This window comes from Mesoplodon mirus (assembly GCF_964341445.2).
Source record: "Mesoplodon mirus genome assembly, chromosome: 18".
Taxonomy (NCBI): Eukaryota; Metazoa; Chordata; class Mammalia; order Artiodactyla; family Ziphiidae; genus Mesoplodon; species Mesoplodon mirus.
The window spans coordinates 64,147,014-64,165,896 of record NC_138994.1 but is presented as its reverse complement, the minus strand read 5'-3'; positions in this window follow the sequence as shown (position 1 = coordinate 64,165,896).

Below are 18,883 nucleotides of genomic sequence, written 5' to 3'. Positions count from 1 at the left end.
ATTTTTCTTCTGCCAGAAGTGAAGTTTTGTTGGTACCAAATTTTCTCAGTTTTGTTTGTCTGAAAGTGACTTTTTCCCTTTAATTATTGATATAGAATTGAAAATGACAATCATTTTTCTCTTAGCACATTGAAGATATCATACATTGTCTTTTGAATGCTATTGTTCCTGAGTTGTAAGTTATCGGTCACTCCTTTAAAAATAAAATAATCTGTCTTTTCTCTCTCACTGCTCTTAAGATATTCTCTTTGTCTTTGGGGTTCTGCAATTGCACTGTGGTGGACTATATCTATATGCCTTCTTTGGATCCCTTGGATTTCTTGATTCTGTGGGTTGATGTATCTCGTCAGTCCTGAAGAATTGCAGCCCTTATGTCTTCAGATACTGCCCCTGCCCCATCATTTCCTTTTGGAACTTTAATTAGACGTTTGTTAAAATTCTTGATTTATCCTCCATGTCTTTTTTTCCTCTTTCGTATTTTCACTTTGTCTCTCTATGCTGTATTATGGGAATGTTTTTTCAGGTCAGTCTTTCAGTGTACTCCTTCTTGTCGCATATGATTATCCTAGTAAATCTGTCCATGGAGTTGTCTTTTCCCCAGAAGTTCTTTTGGTTCTTTTTCAAAATTGCTTGATCATTTTTTAATAGGTTTTTTTTCTTGTATATTTTCACGTGTGTATTTAATTTTATTAAACATGTTAAACATGGTTATTTTATAGTCTTCATCTTATTATTCTAGGATCTGAAGTTTTTGCAGGTCTCTTCCAGCCATCTGCTGCTTCTTGCTTTTAGTTCTTGGTGCCTTATTCCACGGTTCCCTCCCTTCCTTCCTTCCTTCCTTCCCTCCTCCCTCTCTTCCTCCCTCCCACTTAGTCACCCCATGCTTTTGTATCATGTAGTCATTTGCTCATGATCTGTCTTTCTCTGTGTGTGTACGTGTGTATTTGAACTTTAATCTGATCATTTTCCTTGACATTTTATATGTGGGTTACTTTGAGGTCTGGGATAAACTTGGCTTCCTCTATAGAGGATTCACGTTTGTTCTGCCAGGTGCTGGAGGCATTACTAGTTCCTGGGATGACTCCAGTTATATCCTCCACTTAGGGTATTCAGACCACCCAGATAGTGTGGATCTTTTGCTATAAACTGTGTCATGGACAGCTTAAGGTTTAAATGTGTTATAGAGATTCCTGGCACATGTGTCTACACACACATACACACAGACAGAGACACACACACACACACATCTTATCCTCTCCAGTGCAAAGTTTGAGACAGATTTTCCTTGCAGTCTCCAGGAGGGTCTGTAAGGTGTTTCTAAATTCACCCTTATACTCCACGCATAGCCTTTTAGATGTCCCATGTTCATGCTGGAAAATATCTTATTAGACTCCCCATCTTTAACAGCCCTGGGGCTTTGGCTGCTTTTTCAAAGTCTTATGAGACCGTGAATACCAAAGTTCAAGTTCACTTGGTTCAGCAAATGCCCTTGGAGTGCTGGGCTCTACTTACACCTCTGAGCTCCACTTCACTCGATCCCTGGACTAAGAATTCGTAACTTTTCTGCTCGTTCACTGATGCTGTTAAGAAAATCCCGAATTTTTAGTTGTTTTCAGTAAGTATATTGATTCACTTGCTGTTTTTCCGGGAATGGAAATCAGTTTTATAAAAAAAAAGAAAACACTCATGTTTTATAATTCAATAGTCTTCATTTAAATAGTGTAGATATACAGTATTCACTGAAAATCCACTGCAGTTTTATAGATTAATCACACTATATATTTGAGAAGTGTTTTTAACTTTTCCAATTGCTTTCACATGTATCTGTGGTTCTCAAGGAGGGTGGTACTGCTCTTCAGGGGAGTCTAGAAAAGCTGAAGGAGTTGTTTTGGTTATCCTTGTGAATGGGGTCATTATCGGCATTTAGTGGGGAGCCAGGGACGCTAGACTCCTACAATGCACAGGACAGTCCTGCCCAAAGTATAATTGTCCCGTGTCTCATATGACTTTTGAATATCCCCCCTGCTCATTGAGAGACTGAATGTCTGGTGAGATTTTAACATAAGAGGTGTGTTTTTTCTCACATTTCTTGTATCTTACCCTGTATCATAACATTGGGAATTATTATTATTATTACTTTTTACGGTATGCGGGCCTCTCACTGTTGTGGCCTCTCCCGTTGCGGAGCACAGGCTCCGGACGCACAGGCTCAGCAGCCATGGCTCACGGGCCCAGCCGCTCCGCAGCATGTGGGATCTTCCCGGACCGGGGCACGAACCTGTGTCCCCTGCATCGGCAGGAGGACTCTCAACCACTGCGCCACCAGGGAAGCCCATGGGGAATTATTTTAACATTACACTTCTTATTGAGGCCCAGCTCATCTCTAAGAATATTTTCGTTTTCATTTTCTCCACTTTGATAATCTTTCATTTGTCTTGGCACATTATTTGTACTTCAATTCAGATTATATTCCTGTTTCTCACTATATGCAAACAAGTCCAGTTGTTATCACTTATCCTAATATTATTTAATAGTGGGGAACATCTCTGCGGCTTGTTTTTTGTTTTTGTTTAAGTTCTAAATCCAAGCTAATATGTTCGCTGTAACTCTGTCCTACCATCTTACTTCTTCACTGTGCCTTTTAGTGGAATTATGCCAGGGCACTTATAGATTGAACTAGAGTTACAGACTGAACAAGAAAGCTACTCAAAATTACTCAATAACTACATGTTGCAGGAGAGCAGCCATAGATGCTAAATAACCGAATGTGTGTGGCTATGTTCCAATAAAACTTTATTTACAAACCAGATTGTGGGGCAGGAGATGGCCTTGGGGCCCTCCTGCCCTACATGAAGCTGTCTTTCAAAGCACTCCAGACAGACACAGAGACAACCAGAAAAATCATGCTTAATTATAATTCTCTCCTTCATACTTTTCTGTATTTCCCAAATTCTCTAACATGTATTGTTATTTTTATGTATGTGTGCATTTATTTATTTTCACCACTCCTTTTATTTATTTTTGGGAGGAGGAGTTTCCATAACAGATTCACGTGGTTCCAGACTGAAAAGATACAAATGCTGTATTGTGAAAATTCTCCTTCACTATTCCAAGCCATCTATGTCCTTCCCCACAGGTAGCCAGTGTTATTTGGTACTTTGTGTTCTCCCAGAGACATGTTACCATTGCAGCTAAGTGACCAGGACCATTGTGGTACACAACTCCAAGGGATGCCATTTATATAGAGCTCCTAGGATGCCACTGACTAGGAACACAATGGAATAGTGCCCCCTGGAGTTTTGCAATGCAGTGGCCTGATCAAAGATGTTTATTGTGTATGTGTGTGTGTAAATATACACCTACAAATATATGTAGATATGTGTGTGTAATTATACACTTACAACAAATATTTAGGTATATACGTGCATGTGTATTTTCTTCTACTGCCCTCTTTTTAAAACTAGGAATAGTGTATTGTGCACACACCCCTCTGCACCTGGGCTTTTTTTCCCACTTGATAATACATCTGGGTACTTTTTCCATATCAGTTTATAAAACATCCTCATTCTTGGTGATGGTGATGGTGATGGTGATGGTGATGGTGATGGTGATGGTGATGGTGGTGATGGTGATGGTGATGGTCGTGGTGGTGGTGATGGTGGTGGGGATGGTCATGGTGGTGGAAATGGTGATGGTGGTGGAGACGGTCATGGCGGTGGCGATGGTGGTGGTGGGAGTGGTCATGGTGGTGAAGATGGTGATGGTGGTGGTGGTGATGGTGGTGGGGATGGTCATGGTGGTGGAAATGGTGATGGTGGTGGAGATGGTCATGGTGGTGGTGATGGTGGTGGTTGTGGTGGTGGTGGTCACCGACTGAATCTGCTGTGGGTGCCAGACATTTTTCTAACCACTTTCCAGGTATTAACTCCCACAGTGCTCACAACAACCCCATGAGATAGGCATGGGAAGGCTAAAGGACTGATTCCAAGTCACAGTGGGTACATGCTCACCCTCTGAGGTTAAAAAAGAATTCTCCCCTGGTTCCTTCTAGTATTTGTGTGGTATCGTGGTTCAGATTTGAGTCTCATCTCTGATCAGAGGTCTTCCTTCTATAAGTCCAAGGTAAGGACCCAACTTCACTTTTTCCCGATGGCTCCAGTTAGTCTCAGCTGTTTCCCTGCTGTTTCCAGATGCCACCTTTCCCACACACAAAAGTCTTGAATTATTTCAGTCTATTTTTGGACTTTCTATCTGTTTCATTGTCTGTATAATCAAGTGCCAACACCACTTTTAATTCTTGAGGTTTTATAACTGGTGTTAATATCTGGTAGGGTTTCATCTCCTCATTACTTTTCTTCCTCAGTACTACCCTAGATATTCCTGACTTATTTCTTCACATTAAATTTAAAAATTATGGTAAAATATACATTGCATAAAAATTAGCATTTAACCCTTTCGAAGTGTACAATTCAGTGGCATTAAGTGCATTCACATTATTGTGTTACCATCACCACTATCCATTTACAGAACTTTTTTTAAATTTTTAAACTGAAATTCAAATTGAAATATAGTTGATTTACACTGTTGTGTTAGTTTCAGGTGTACAGCAAAGTGATTCAGTTATACATACATATATATTCTTTTGTAGATTCTTCTCCACTTTAGGTTATTCTAAGATATTGAGTATAGTTCCCTGTGCTATACAGTAGGTCCTTTGTTGTTATCTATTTGATATATAATTGTGTATATATTTTAATCCCAAACTCCTAATCTATCCCTCCTCCCAAAGAAATTATGGTTCTTTTGTAACCATAAGTTTGTTTTCTATGTCTATTTCTGTTTTGTAAATAAGTTCATTTGTATCTTTTGTTATTTTTTTATGTTTTTTTTTAACCTTTTTTTGGTGTGTATTTTTTCGTGTATCCCACATAGCTTGTGGGATCTTATTTCCCTGACCAGGGATTGAACCCATGTCCCCTGTAGTGGAAGTGCAGAGTCCTAACCACTGGACCACCAGGGAATTCTCCTGTATCATTTTTTTAGAGTCCACATTTAGGTGATATCATATGATATTTGTCTTCCTCTGACTTACTTCACTTAATATGATAATCTCTAGGTCCATCCCTGTTGCTGCAAATGGCATTATTTTATTCTTTTTTATGGCTGAGTAATATTCCATTGTGTATATATACCACATCTTCTTTATCCACTCATCCAGAATTTATTTTTAATCATCTCAAACTGAAACTCTATACCCATTAAACAATAACTCCTGTTTTCCCCTCCCCCCAGACCCTAGCAACCACCATTTTACTTTCTCTATAAATTGGACTATTCTCAGTACCTCCTATAAATAGAATCATATAGTATTTGTCCTTTTGTGTCTGGCTTACTTCATTTAGCATAATGTCCTCAAGGTTCATCCTCATTGTAGCATTCTTTGTTATAAGTGTATAGTTTTCCACTGTATGTATGGACCACATTTAGTTTATCCATTCATCTGTGGATGGACACTGCGTTGCTTTCACCTTTTGGCTATTGTAAATAATGCTGCTATGAACGTGGGTGTACCCCACGTTAATTTCAGAATCAGTTTGTCCGGATCCAAATAAAAAATCCTTTTACTGCTTTTATAACTACCCTCTACTCCCTGCCCCCCATGCACACACCTCCCAATGGTCACTTACTATTTTGTTCAAATCACAACACACCCCAGACACCGTTTTGGACTTACATTTCATCACTGCAGTGCCTCTTGTGGGTTTGCCTGCACGGCATGCACCCCCTTTCTAGTAAAACTGTCTCCCATCTTCCACTTGGAAAACCACGTCTCCTTTGCTCTCAGCCCAAGACTCCAGCCATTGGCTTCAGGGATTGGTTATGGCAACTTCTGGTAGTAAATTGTTCTTCCTGCACTTACCTGCAGGTCCTACCCTCCTCCAACCTAAGGGAGCGTCTCGAGGTCTCCACATGTGCCCTGGCTTCCCTGCCTCTGGAGGGCCCTCCTTGCCAGGCATCTCCTGCACTGGCCCTTCTGGGAAGCCTTTCGGCTTCTCCCTTGTCTGTAACTTTGGGGCTGCTGGCTTCCTTCCCCTGCCACTGAGCCCCTCCGTCCCGTTTAGGAGCCGTCCTTGTACTTGCTTGATCCACCCACTGGCTGTTCTCACCCTGGGCACATGTCCCAGTCCTTTCACCTCTCCGTCATCCACTGCATGTAGCACAGTGTTTTTCACATAGTAGGTGCTGATTTGAATTGGGCTAAACCAACATCATCTTCCTCTGCAGGATTAGGCTCAAGTAAAGCAACCAAAGCCCTCCCACACCAGGCAGAGGACTTCAGGGAAGCGTTACTGACGTCATCCCACAGGTGACCTGTGACGTCTGGGCACAACCTACTTCCCCTTAAGTTCTAGCTCTGTGTGCTGATCCGGGTCACTTACAGGTTCCTATGTATCCTGGGTCGCTGTGCCCGAGTCCCCCCCTTCCCTGTCCAACTCTGAAGGTTCTGAACAGCAGGGGGCAGAGGGGCTGCCAATAGGATCTCCTTTGTGCCTGGCTCACTGTGTGGTGGGCTCTCTACCCTTCCGGTTGTAGTTCTCTTCCTGAAAAGTTCCCGGCAGCCTGACTTTTTCTGTGTACATGTGTTTGTATGTTTCATGGCATTTTGTGTCCATCTTAATTGTTTCTTTCTCTTTATTTCTAAACATTTAAAATTCACTTATTCATCGAAGGTTTACTGGGTGCTTCGTTTGTGCTTGGCACGTGCAATGAACAGAAGCAAGGTTTCTAATCTCATGGATTTTATATCCTTATAGATCCAGGGAGAGAGCAGGCAATTAGCAAGGAAACATAAATTACCACAATAATTTCAGAGAGTGAGAAAATAGATAACATAGGATAATGTGCTAGAAAATTATTTGGGAATAGGTGGAGAATATTTTAGATTTTAGTGTTTCTGCTTCTTCCCTCTTAGAATCCAGCTTCCATGTTATTAGGAAGCCCATGCTGCCACATGGAAAAACCCAAATAGAGGATAATTGAGGCCCTCAGCTGAGCTCCCAGCAGGAAATTTAAGGCAATGAACTAGAAAACAGTAGATGGGGAGGCAACTTTAGAGACGTTGATGAGAAAAGGTATTTTTGAGGAGGTGGTATTTGAACTAAGATTTGAAAAGTAATAAGGAGATATCCATACAGTGAGGAGAGAAAGAACAGCACATGCAAAAGGCCCGAGGAGGGAAATTACTCATTTTGTTTGAGAGATAGTGGCATGATATAGGCTGGAAAAGCAGGCCAAGATCAGATCATTCAGGGCTTTTTAGGCTACACCAAAAGGGTTGAGTACAGGTGAGAAGCCGTTGGAGCGATCTGATTTGCAATGACCTCTCTGGCTACTGTGAGGGAACATGTCCTGGGAAGTCCCATGGGGCAAGTCAGAGGAAGAGCTAGCCTATAACTTGGATTCCCTTTGCAAAAATGTAACCTATGAAGGAAGCCAACATACAAAAGATACATTGGATGTGAAACAGATGGAGAAACTTAAGTCTAGAGAAGTCAAGTGACTTGAGCGATTGCACAGGATAGATGCAGAGGTCCTGCTCAAGGAGGCTGAGGGGGATGTGCAGCAAACGCCATTTATTTTAATTCCCTCTATTTTGCTTCAGTCACCAGTTTGGTAAGAGGAGATTTTCAACCATCTGCAAGTAATCCAAATGCCTTACTAACCTGTCTACCCACCCACACCCACCAGAAAAAAAAAAAAAAAAGAGGAAAAGAAGCCAACCACAGAGCTTGTATGCCTGCACTCACCACAATCATTTCTCTGTATCACAGCTCTTGTCATCTTACATTATACATGAATAACTAATCAACCAAACACAAACCCACTGATGAAAAAAACACGCCTTGGATTGAGAATGTGTGCAGGGTAAAGAGTAATATTAATTTCACTGGTAAATAACAAAAAGGAAGCAAACCCAAGGGATATCAGGACAAGAATCGTGTTTCTGAACACTTCTGGGAAAGGAAACTTGCCAACAGGCAAGGAGAAGAGGAAGGTGAGGATCAGGCTGACCATCTTTGGAGCACACTAATACCATTCTTTTTTCTTCTGGCACCATCAGCGTAAGGAACATCACCCTAGGTCAACCAACAGGCGTTGACGCCCGACAACTTAAACCCCCATCTGTCGGTCTCACCCAGTTGAGCAATTCATACAATAATCTTCCACTATTCCCTAAAGGACCTATAGGTGTTAGTCTTAACTCACCAACCAACACTGAAGTGAACTCCAAATGCTTTTTTTTTTTTTAACTCATAAATTTATTTATTTTACTTTTGGCTGCTTGGGTCTTCGTTGCCGCGCACGGGCTTTCTCTAGTTGCGGCGAGCGGGGGCTACTCTTCATTGCGGTGCGCAGGCTTCTCGTTGCGTTGGCTTCTCTTGTTGCAGAGCACGGGGTCTAGGCAGGTGGGCTCAGTACTTGTGGTTCACAGGCTCAGTAGTTGTGGCTCACAGGCTATAGAGCGCAGGCTCAGTAGTTGTGGCACACGGGCTTAGTTGCTCTGCGGCATATGGGATCTTCCCAGGAATCGAACCTGTGTCCCCTGCATTGGCAGGCAGGTTCTTAACCACTGCGCCACGAAGGAAGCCCTCCAAATGCTTTTTGAACTTCCATAACTCATAGCACCACGCTAGGCATGTAATAGGTGTCCGATAAATGCAACCTTCCTCAAACTCCCTAAATGAAGGCTGTCTCTGTCTCCAGCATTTTCCTGGAATGTGTCTCTTGACCACTAAGGGTGAACCCCTCATCTCCACATCTAGGTAGTGGTCTGGAGCTTTCCTCCCCCTCCTCCTGGACTTCTTGACGGCATCTGACACAGTTGAGATCCTTCAGTTGTCTTTCTTTCTTTTTTTTTTTTTTTTTTGTGGTACACGGGCCTCTCACCATTGTGGCCTCTCCCGTTGCGGAGCACAGGCTCCGGATGCGCAGGCTCAGCGGCCATGGCTCACGGGCCCAGCCGCTCCACGGCATGTGGTATGTGGCATGTGGCATGTGGGATCTTCCCGGACCGGGGCACGAACCCGTGTCCCCTGCATCAGCAAGCGGACTCTCAACCACTGCGCCACCAGGGAAGCCCCTCGGTTGTCTTTCTTGACTCTGAACTTTCCTGGTTCTAATCTTTTCTACTAATGGCCTCTCCTCCCTGACTGCCAGCGATTGCAAATACATATGCCACAGATTCTGTGTTTCTCTCTTATCACTCTTTCCCTGTAAGAAATAAACTGCATCTCATTTCAAATCAATGCATGTGTCTTTCACCATCAGTCACATTCTATGCAAAGTACCTGTTTGTGGGCCTCTCTGTCAACTAGACTTCAAGCTCCTCTCGATGCCCCAGGGCCTGGCACAGAGCTGGCAGTAGGTAGATGCTCAGGACACACCAGCCCAACTGGGCAGACTGTATCCTTCAAACTACACTTGCAGGTAGACTGGGTGGAGTCTTATCCCCATTATATTGAGAGGGGACCCCCCCAAATATCAGGGAACTTAAGTAAACATTGAAAACATGACTCCTGGTGTTAGCTACTGAGATTCTGTATCTTCAGCACAATCATCATTCTGATATTGCCAGTCGTAAAAGGACTGTCAAGCTAATCTGGATGCTGTCTAGATACCGGTGTGTGATCTTTTTCATGCTCTTCTGAACAGGCTTGAATTTGCCAGTGTCTCTTTTAAAAGACAGCCTGCAGGACTGAGCATAAAACTGCATGTGGCCTGACCCGGCAGCACGCGCTGGGATTATTGCTTCCCTCCTCACACTCTGCTGTTCTATTAATAGAGCCGAAGATTGCATTAGGGTTCTCAACAGCCTCCTTGCGCTGTAGGTTTGCATCAAGCTTGCGATCAGCTAACCCCCCGGGTCTTCTTCATGAGCGTCTTCTGTCAAGCCAGGCCTCCCCATCAGCCACTTGGGCAGCTGATTTTTGGAATGCTCAGGATTATCTACGACCCAAACTAGAAGATACAAAACCAGGTCTTGCCTTTCTTTCTCGTGTGGGATCTGCTGAGTAGGTGCCGGGGTCTTGGGGGCCAGTTCAGAACCCAGAGGTGTGTCCAGCCACTGTCGAGGGAATCTCCGGAATCTGCAAAAACGAGGATGGTGATGAAATTCATTTTCAGACTTGCTTCAGATAATGCTGAGGCTCATCCCTTCTCCTCTGAGATTACAGTCCCTTCTCCATCTTGTTCTGCTGCTGGGTGTTTATACGCAGAGCCTCTTGTGCCTCCCACCCATGGGCACAGCCATGACTTTATTTCTTCCGCCCTCTCCAAGCAGTATTCTTTTTAGCGCGAGTGTCCAACTCAGCTCTGTGGGCTGTCCTCTACTGTCCTCACGTCTAATCTTTTATCTTATCTTTTTTCTTCCCTCTGTCTCTGTATGTGTGTCAGTATTGTGTTTGGTTACATAGCTCTGATTTCAACCTGCTTGAATGCCCCCTTCAGAGATGACAGTGCTTCCCCGCCACCGTCCCTTCATTAGGTTTTCAGCCACTTGGAATTAGCCGATGGGTAATTGTAGAAATCGCAGTGCGGGCTATTGTGGTGAGTCTTGGTTTCCACTTCAGGAAACGTCTAGATATGTGGGACTTGGGTCTCAGAATTTGAGAGCAGGGCCTTGAACTTTGGAATCTGGGCCCAGAAGGGAGAGAGAGCTGCTTTTCCCTCAGCCAGTAGAGGGAACCAGAACGCAGGGGTGCAAGCAGGCGTTCCTTGCATCCACCAGAAGAGGGCGTCATACCCACGGTCCTCCAAACTTGGAATTTCTGCCACAGAAATAGATCTTGTCCCGGTGGCCTCCTGAAGACTCAAAGATGGGATGGGATGACACTACAGCCATGCTACTTATTGGTGCTTTGGCCACTTCCAATACTGTGTAATGGTAAAAAGCTAAGGATTTTGAAGAAGTGGACCCAACGTTGGTCCAAATTAATGGGTGGGTTTGTGGGCCTGGGCTATGAATGTGTGTAGCTGGCAAATTGGAAAGCTGATGGGGCCATGAGGCTTGGTGGTGGAAATGACGATGAGAATGACAGCCTGGTTGCAGGGGCCCTGCATATTTCCACCTATGACATTTAGAATTTCTGTTTGGCAAGGCAGCTCATGGGGCTAGAGCAAGTTTCCAAGTGGAGGCGCAGGTGGAAGGGAAGGTGACGGTGGCACCGTGTCACCCATTTCCAGGTGGAGTTAAAAGACATAGCTGTTTTCTTTGGGGGCTGCCCCGCACCCTTCATTAAGACTAAGTTGGTAACTGATTTAAAAAAAGAAGAAATGGAAGATTAAGCCCAAGAGGCTGGAGGAGAAAATGGTTTCCAGGTGGAGAGGGCTGCTGCTTGATTAACACCACTGAGTGTTCAAGGAGCCCACTGCCCTCCTACCCTCCCAGGCAGTGCTGGGTGCCGGCCAGAGCTAGGAGGCAAAGGGCTCTGTCACTGCCAAGCAGTGAAGCCGTTTAGTAAAATATTTACCCACGTGTATAAGAATAATGATGACAGAATGACGAACAGCAGTTCAATAGCTTTAAGGTACGTGGGAGAGCAGGCCTGGATTTTTTTTTTTTAATTTTATTTCTTTATTTGGCTGCGCAGGGTCTTAGTTGTGGCAGGCGGGCTCCTTAGTTGTGGCATGCGAACTCTTAGTTGTGGCATGCATGTGGGATCTAGTTCCCTGACCAGGGATTGAACCCAGGCCCCCTGCGTTGGGAGCGTGGAGTCTTAACCACTGTGCCACCTGGGAAGTCCCAGCCCTGGATATTTTTTAATGAGAATGGTGACTTTCTGTTTAATTCCTGAGGCTCCTCTCTTGCGCCAACCGTACGCACATTCAAATAAGAGAGCCGTGGCTGGGGAGGGGGCTCACCAGGCTGGCAGAAGGTGCTGCCTGCAGGATGCCGTCACCCAGAGGGACTGGAGCCAGCCTCACACCCAGTCGCAAGCTACCATCCACTTCCTACAACTTCTGAAGAATAAAGATTTCAGTCCCTGTCCCCACGACAGCTAGAATGATCCTCTGCTATGGTCACTCAATTAATGATACTGATTCATTACGAGTGTGACCTGTTCTTATTCAGCTAGGCATGTAGGGAGTGTTTGCCCTGGTTGGCGTGGTAATTCTGAGCTGGAGGTGAGGACGGAAGAAGGCAGAGGGAACAAAAGACAGCAACACTCTGCAACCACACACGAGGTGTGTAGCTGTGTCCAGTGTGGAAATGGAAAGGAAAGAAGGAAAAGTTTTGGCTAAACACTCTGCCCCCCCTCCATTAGGGAGCTTTTTGCATTATCCCCAGTTTGGAAAAGAAATAATGAAACAAAATGTATTTTCTCCATCATTTAAATAAAGGAAAACTTTGTCTCTAAATATATCAAACAATGTTAGGAGTAAATAAATGACAGATATTTGTGTGTTAGATCAGTAAAGAGTGTTTGAAAAATATAATTTCACTTTCTCTCAGCCTCACACCCTCTGCCTTTTTTCATGTCTTTTCCAGATACTGTATACCTCTAGTTATGACTGTTAGAAAGAAGCCATCTTGGCTTTTCCATATTATACATTTCTAGAAGGGCTGATTTAGGATCTGTACACACATGCTTATTTTTTATTTCCTGGAAGAAAACAAACTAGCCCTGAATTTAAGAGCATGCTCAGAAGTCAGTTCTTGAGGAAAGAAGCTATTTATTTATTTAAGGGAAATACAAAGGGCCCATTACTTTTAGATAGGGAATTTATGCTTGGTGGAATTTTCATGAATAAAAATTCATTTTATTAAAGATTTTCTGGTTAAAAATACGGTTTGCTTTTTTGGTGCAAAGTCTGCCATGTCTGTTCTGAACAGTAAGGCTTGTGAGGCTACCGAGGCAGATAAAGTGAACGACTCTTCAATCAGAGAGGCGCGTGGCCTGCCGGTAAAATGCAATACCAAGAAGTAAACAAAGAGCCTTTTGCGAAAAAGACAGAGTTTAAATGGAGCTTGTTTTTCCAATTTGAAGACGAGCTCACGGTTTTAGTAACTGAGTCAAGACATTTAAATCACACGTATACTTTTATATCTTAACAGCGACCTTTTATAAGTGCGCAGTGGGGATAAGCAGGTGAGCGAAGCGATGCTCCAGAAAGAGCACCGTAGGTAATTGAACATGAAATACGTTGCAATCTGATAACATTAATAATATGCAATCACTTCTTTATATCTAATATGCAGTTCGTTTGGCTAGAGTCTAACTAAAGCACTCCAGAACTGTTAGTGGAGGAATCCTGCCACAAACCTATGAAGTAAGCAGTTCTGTTTTTGTGCATTTTGAAGTATCTCTGTATTAATCATCTATTCTGTGCAGCAAATTAGCCCCGAACGTAGTCGCTTCAAACAAGTATTTAATGTCTCACCCAGTATCTGAGGGTCAGGAAGTGGGAGTGGCTTAGCTGGGAGGTTCTGGCTCCAGGTCTCTCGGGAAGTTGTTGAGATGTGAGCTGGGGTAGCTGTCGTCTGAAGGCATGGCTGGGGCTGGCAGATGCACCGTTGAGATGTCTCACAATCCTGGCAGGTTAGTTCGGATTGCTGACAGGAAACTGCAATCCTTCTCCATGTGGGCTTCTCTAGCAGGCTACTTGTGCATCCTGACGGCGTGAAAGCCGGCTTCCCCTAGAGTGATCAGAGAGAGCGAGCCAGGCGGAGGGCACGTGCCTTTTCTGATCCAGCCTCGGAATTCAACCGCCATCATTTCCCCCACATTCTATTCATTAGAAGCCAGTGACTAAGTACAGACCACACTCAGGGTGAGGGGAATTAAACTCCACCTCTTACAGGAGGACTAAAGAATGTGTGGAGATACTTTAAAACCATCGTGACCCCGTTTACAGATGAGGGTGGCTTATCCGCTCAAGGTCACCTGGCTACCAGAAGACCCTACATGCAAGGCAGCAGACTATTTTATTTCCTCTCTGCTGTGCCTACCACACACAAAACAAACCAGAAGACCCCACATTCCTGAAATCACTGCACACGAATTCAGAATCTGCCTTTTTAAACTGGCCAAGATCTTCTAAAAGCAGCAAGAGACTTTATGTTGGAAATGGATGAAACGGACACAAGACTGGAAGGTAGGAGTCAGCTTTCTTCTTAATCAGCTCTGCGACCTTGAGAAAAAAAAAACACTTCTCTCTGGGCTGGTTTCCTCCTTTGTAAAACAAGACGGGCTAGCTGAGTGGTTTCCAAACTTAGTTGGCCATCACAGTCCTCTGGGGAATAAAAGACTCTCTGGCCTTACATTAAATCTACCAGGTCACAACCTCCAGGAATCTGTAAAATTAAAATGCTCCCCAGGAGTCCAATGGACGGGTGTGCAGACATGGAACCGCTGGACTAGATTATTGCTCATGCTTCCAGCTCTAACGTTATTTTAACTCCTCCCTTCTGACTGGATGTACCCAGGTAAATCATCAGTTCTGGACCCTTGCTACAATCATCGGGGAAATTTTAGATGTCTGGGGCTCCCCTCAGGCAAAATAAATCAGACATTCTGGGATGGGGCCTAGGGATCATTACGGTCTGTTTGTTTTTATCAGTATGTTTTCCAATAGTCATGTTCAACCTTGGTGGCACATTAGAATCAGTTGAGAAGTTTTAAAAAAGATCACTGCCCACACTGTCCCCCAGAATAATTAAATCAGAATCTTGTGGGTGGAAGCAAGCATCAGCATTTTTTGAAGTTCCCAGGTGATTATAATGAATAGTCACACTGACCAATGTTTGCCTCATTTGAGATAATTCCAATGCTGCCTCACCCGTAAAAGATTATTCAGAAGAAAACTTATTCAGAAATCCTAGATGCCACAGTATTCTAAGAAAAAATGCATTTGAAATGGCAGATAGTAAAAATTAAATGGAAGTGAGTTTCCATTTCTGTCAATATGGCAGACTAAATAACTTGAAAATCCTCCCACTATAAATACTGGTTTATAAATATAAACCATGTATAAATATTGGTCAAGATGCAATAAACACCCATTGAAATGAGCTCATGGGACAACAAGGAAAGGCCCCCAGTGCCAGAAGCAAGAGAGAGATGACAGTTAGCGTGGTGAGCAAGGAGGAGGATGCGGAGCTGGTCTCAGGCAGGTTTGTTGGCCTTGAAAGGCTGAAGTTTGAGCATCAAAATGGAAAGAAGACTGTGGTTTGAGTCCAGTAAAGTGGGGAGATGGAACTGACATCCCCAAATAAATGTGGGACCTTGAAAGGGATGAATCATTATAGGAATAATTCAGTGGAAAAAAATCTCCCTAGTGGCACAGGGAGACAAGAAAATTTGTCTTGGCATAAGTTGAAAGTGGAGAAAAAAGTCTTCACTGAGAATTTGGGACTACAGCCCAGTCTCATGTAAATCTGGGACTGAAATTTACCCTTCCTCTACGGTCCAGGAACCCTAAAGTGGAAAAAAAAGATAAAAATACTGACCCAACACCAAACTACAAAACATACATGGATACAATCCACCATAACCAAGATGTAGTAGATACAAGAGTCCCAAGAACCTCAGATAACAGAACTATCAGACAGACTATAAAATAAGTAAGTTAAAAAATTATTAAAGACATAAAAGAACATTTGGAACCATGAGAAAATAACATTACACTATAAAAAAAGGTAGATTTGAAAGATAACTAAACAGAACTTCTAGAAATGACACATATAGTCATTGAAATGAAAAGCTCAGTGGATGAGTTACACAGCAGATTAGACACAGCTGAAGAAAAAATAGCAAATGGATCTGAAGAAAATGCCCAGGAAGCAGCACAGAGAGTCAAAGTGATAGGAAATCTGAGAGAAAAGTTCAGTCTATGTTGCATAGAAAGAGGAGGTACATTGTACACCTAATATGAGCACCAGAAGGTGAGAATAGAGAGGGTGTGAGGGAGACAGGATTTACATAGACAACTGCCGACAGTTTTCCAGGTTTGATCAAAAACATGCATGCTGAGATTTTGGATATGCAGTGAATCTTGAACCATGTAAATAAAAGAAATTCACACCTGAACACTGCATGGTAAGAATGCAGGAAGTCAAAGACGAGAGAAAAATCTTAAAACCAGAAAGAAAGAACAGATTACCTACAAAGGAATGACATTTAGACTGACAGCAAATGTCTCAACAATAAATAGAAAACAAGAAGACATGACATATTCATAAAAGTGCTGAGGATAAAATAACTTTCAATCTAGAATTTTACACCCAGAGAAATCATCATTGAAGGATAAGAGTGAAATAAGACAATTTTATACTAATAGAGAAAGCATGTCACTCACATAACCTCCCTAAAAAAAAACTACTAAAGGATATGTTTCAAGGGAAAGGGCTGGTACCTAGAAGAAAGGGAGAAAAACATGCTAGAAATAAAGGTGAACAAATTGGTAAACATGGGCAAATCAAAACAATGACTGTATAAAACTAAAATGACAGTAGTGATTAAATTTAGTGGTATAAAAACAGGTGAGTCTAAAATAAGCAATAATAACATGTAAAAGGGAGGATGTAATTGAAGTTGAATAATTCTCTGTTTATTGTACAGTTTCAGGGAGGCTGGATTAAGTGTACATGTTAAAAATTGTAAAGTAATCACTAAAGGAATAGAAATATATCTTACAACTCCTAAATTAGTTAAAGAGGAAAAGGGAGGGCTTCCCTGGTGGCGCAGTGGTTGAGAGTCCGCCTGCCGCTGCAGGGGACACAGGTTCGTGCCCCGGTCTGGGAGGATCCCACATGCCACGGAGCGGCTGGGCCCGTGAGCCATGGCCGTTGAGCCTGCGCATCCAGCGCCTGTGCTCCGCAACGGGAGAGGCCACAACAGTGAGAGGCCCGTGCACCGCAAAAAAAAAAAAAAAAAAAAAAAAAAAGGAAAAGGGAAAAAAGAATTCTTGATCAGTTCAATAGAAGAAAAGAAAGGAAGTAAACAAAAAACTTAGAGAAAGCAGAAGAAAATGAGACATCAGTTCCAAATGTCAGAAATCAGTAGATCAACAGGCTGTCTTATACATTGCTAGTGGGAGTACAAATTGGAAGAGCAATTTTGGAAAACAGTTTAGCATTATTTTGTAAAGTTTTACATTTACATATCTCATGATGCAGTAATCACTCCAAAGAGAAAATTCTGCCTGCATACACCGGAAGATAAGACTACTTATCAGCAAAAAATTGGAACAACTCAAAGGCCTGTGACAGGAGAATGGACAAACTAACTTGTGGACAGTCATGAAATGGAATTTTATACAACTATGGAAAATAATGAACTACAGCCAGAAGCAACAGTCTAGTTGAATCTTAGTAATACCATGTTGAGTAAGAAATATAGGCCTCAGAAAATTTTCGTAAAATTTTAAACCGGGTATATGATAAAAATTTGATTAAACTTTTTAAAAAGCCAATAAGAATAATAAATACAAGATTGAGACTGGTGGTTTCTTCAGGTGGGGGAACAGTAGAGGAGGAGCACATAAGTAGTTGTAAGTCACTGTTACTGTTTTAGTTCTGTAGTTGAATAGTAGGTTTACAAGTGTTCATAATATCAAAAAATAAAATAAGGCCATGGATATACCTAATGATGATAGTATGTTTATGCCAGAGATTGTGATTAATATAGTTTTGTGCCCCTAAGTTTCATTAAAAATATCGGCAATTACATTAAATGTAAATGGACTAAACTTACTAGTCAACCCAATAAATAAATAAATAAGATCCAGGTACATGCTGTTTATAAGAAACTTACCTAAAAATCAAGGACACAGAAAGGTTGAAAGTAAAAGGATGGAAAAAGATACGCCAGACAAAATGCCAGCTAGAAGTGAGAGTAGTTATATTTATTGCAGGCAAAGTAGACTTTAAAGCAAAAAGCACTCGGGTTAAAGATCATCTGTGCATATATTAAAGAAATATTTCACTAGGAAAACAGTAAATCTAAGCTTGTATGCACCTAATTACACAGCTTCAAAATAAATAAAGCAAAATGAGAAATAACATGTTAAAAAATAAAAAAATGCAGCCATAGTATGAGATTTTCATAGCCCTTTTTGATGTACCTTATCATATACTTTTAAAATATAGAGAGCAAAATTTGAGAGATTTACAGTAGATATTGGCAAATTCAGTCATATAAGGAGATTTTAATGTACCACTATAAAAAGTGATAGATATTAGTAAGGCTAAAGAAAATCTGGATAATATAATTAACAAGCTTGATTTAACAGACTCATATAGAATGCTATATAACAAATAAGATATAAACATTCTTTTTAAAACCACATGGAGTATTTATAAAAACTATTTACCAAAGCAAATCTCAACAAATAATAAAGAATGTGCCTCATACAGACCACCTCTCTGACCTTAATTAAGTTAGACATAAATAACTAAAAACAAAAACTTGTGTTTAGAAATGTAAAAATACACGTGTATTGAGGCAAAGAAGAAATCATACTCGAAATCTAAACATTCTTTGCCTGGGATGGTAATAAAAATTCTACATATTTTGTGGAATGTAGTTTGAGTGGCACTTGGAGTGAAATCTGTAGCCTTAAATGTTAAAAAAAAAAGAAAACAGAAGTGTGAAAATTAATTACTTAAGCCATCAAGAATCTTTTTAAGCCAACAAAATAAATCCAGAGAACAGAACAAAGAAAATAACATGATATATTAACAATACACAATTAGATCAGGAGTCCTCAGCCCCTGGGCCGCGGACTGCTAGTGGTCCAAAGCCGGTTAGGAACCCGGCTGCACAGCAGGAGGTGAGCGGCAGGTGAGCTAGCAAAGCTTCAACTGCAGCTCCCATTACCG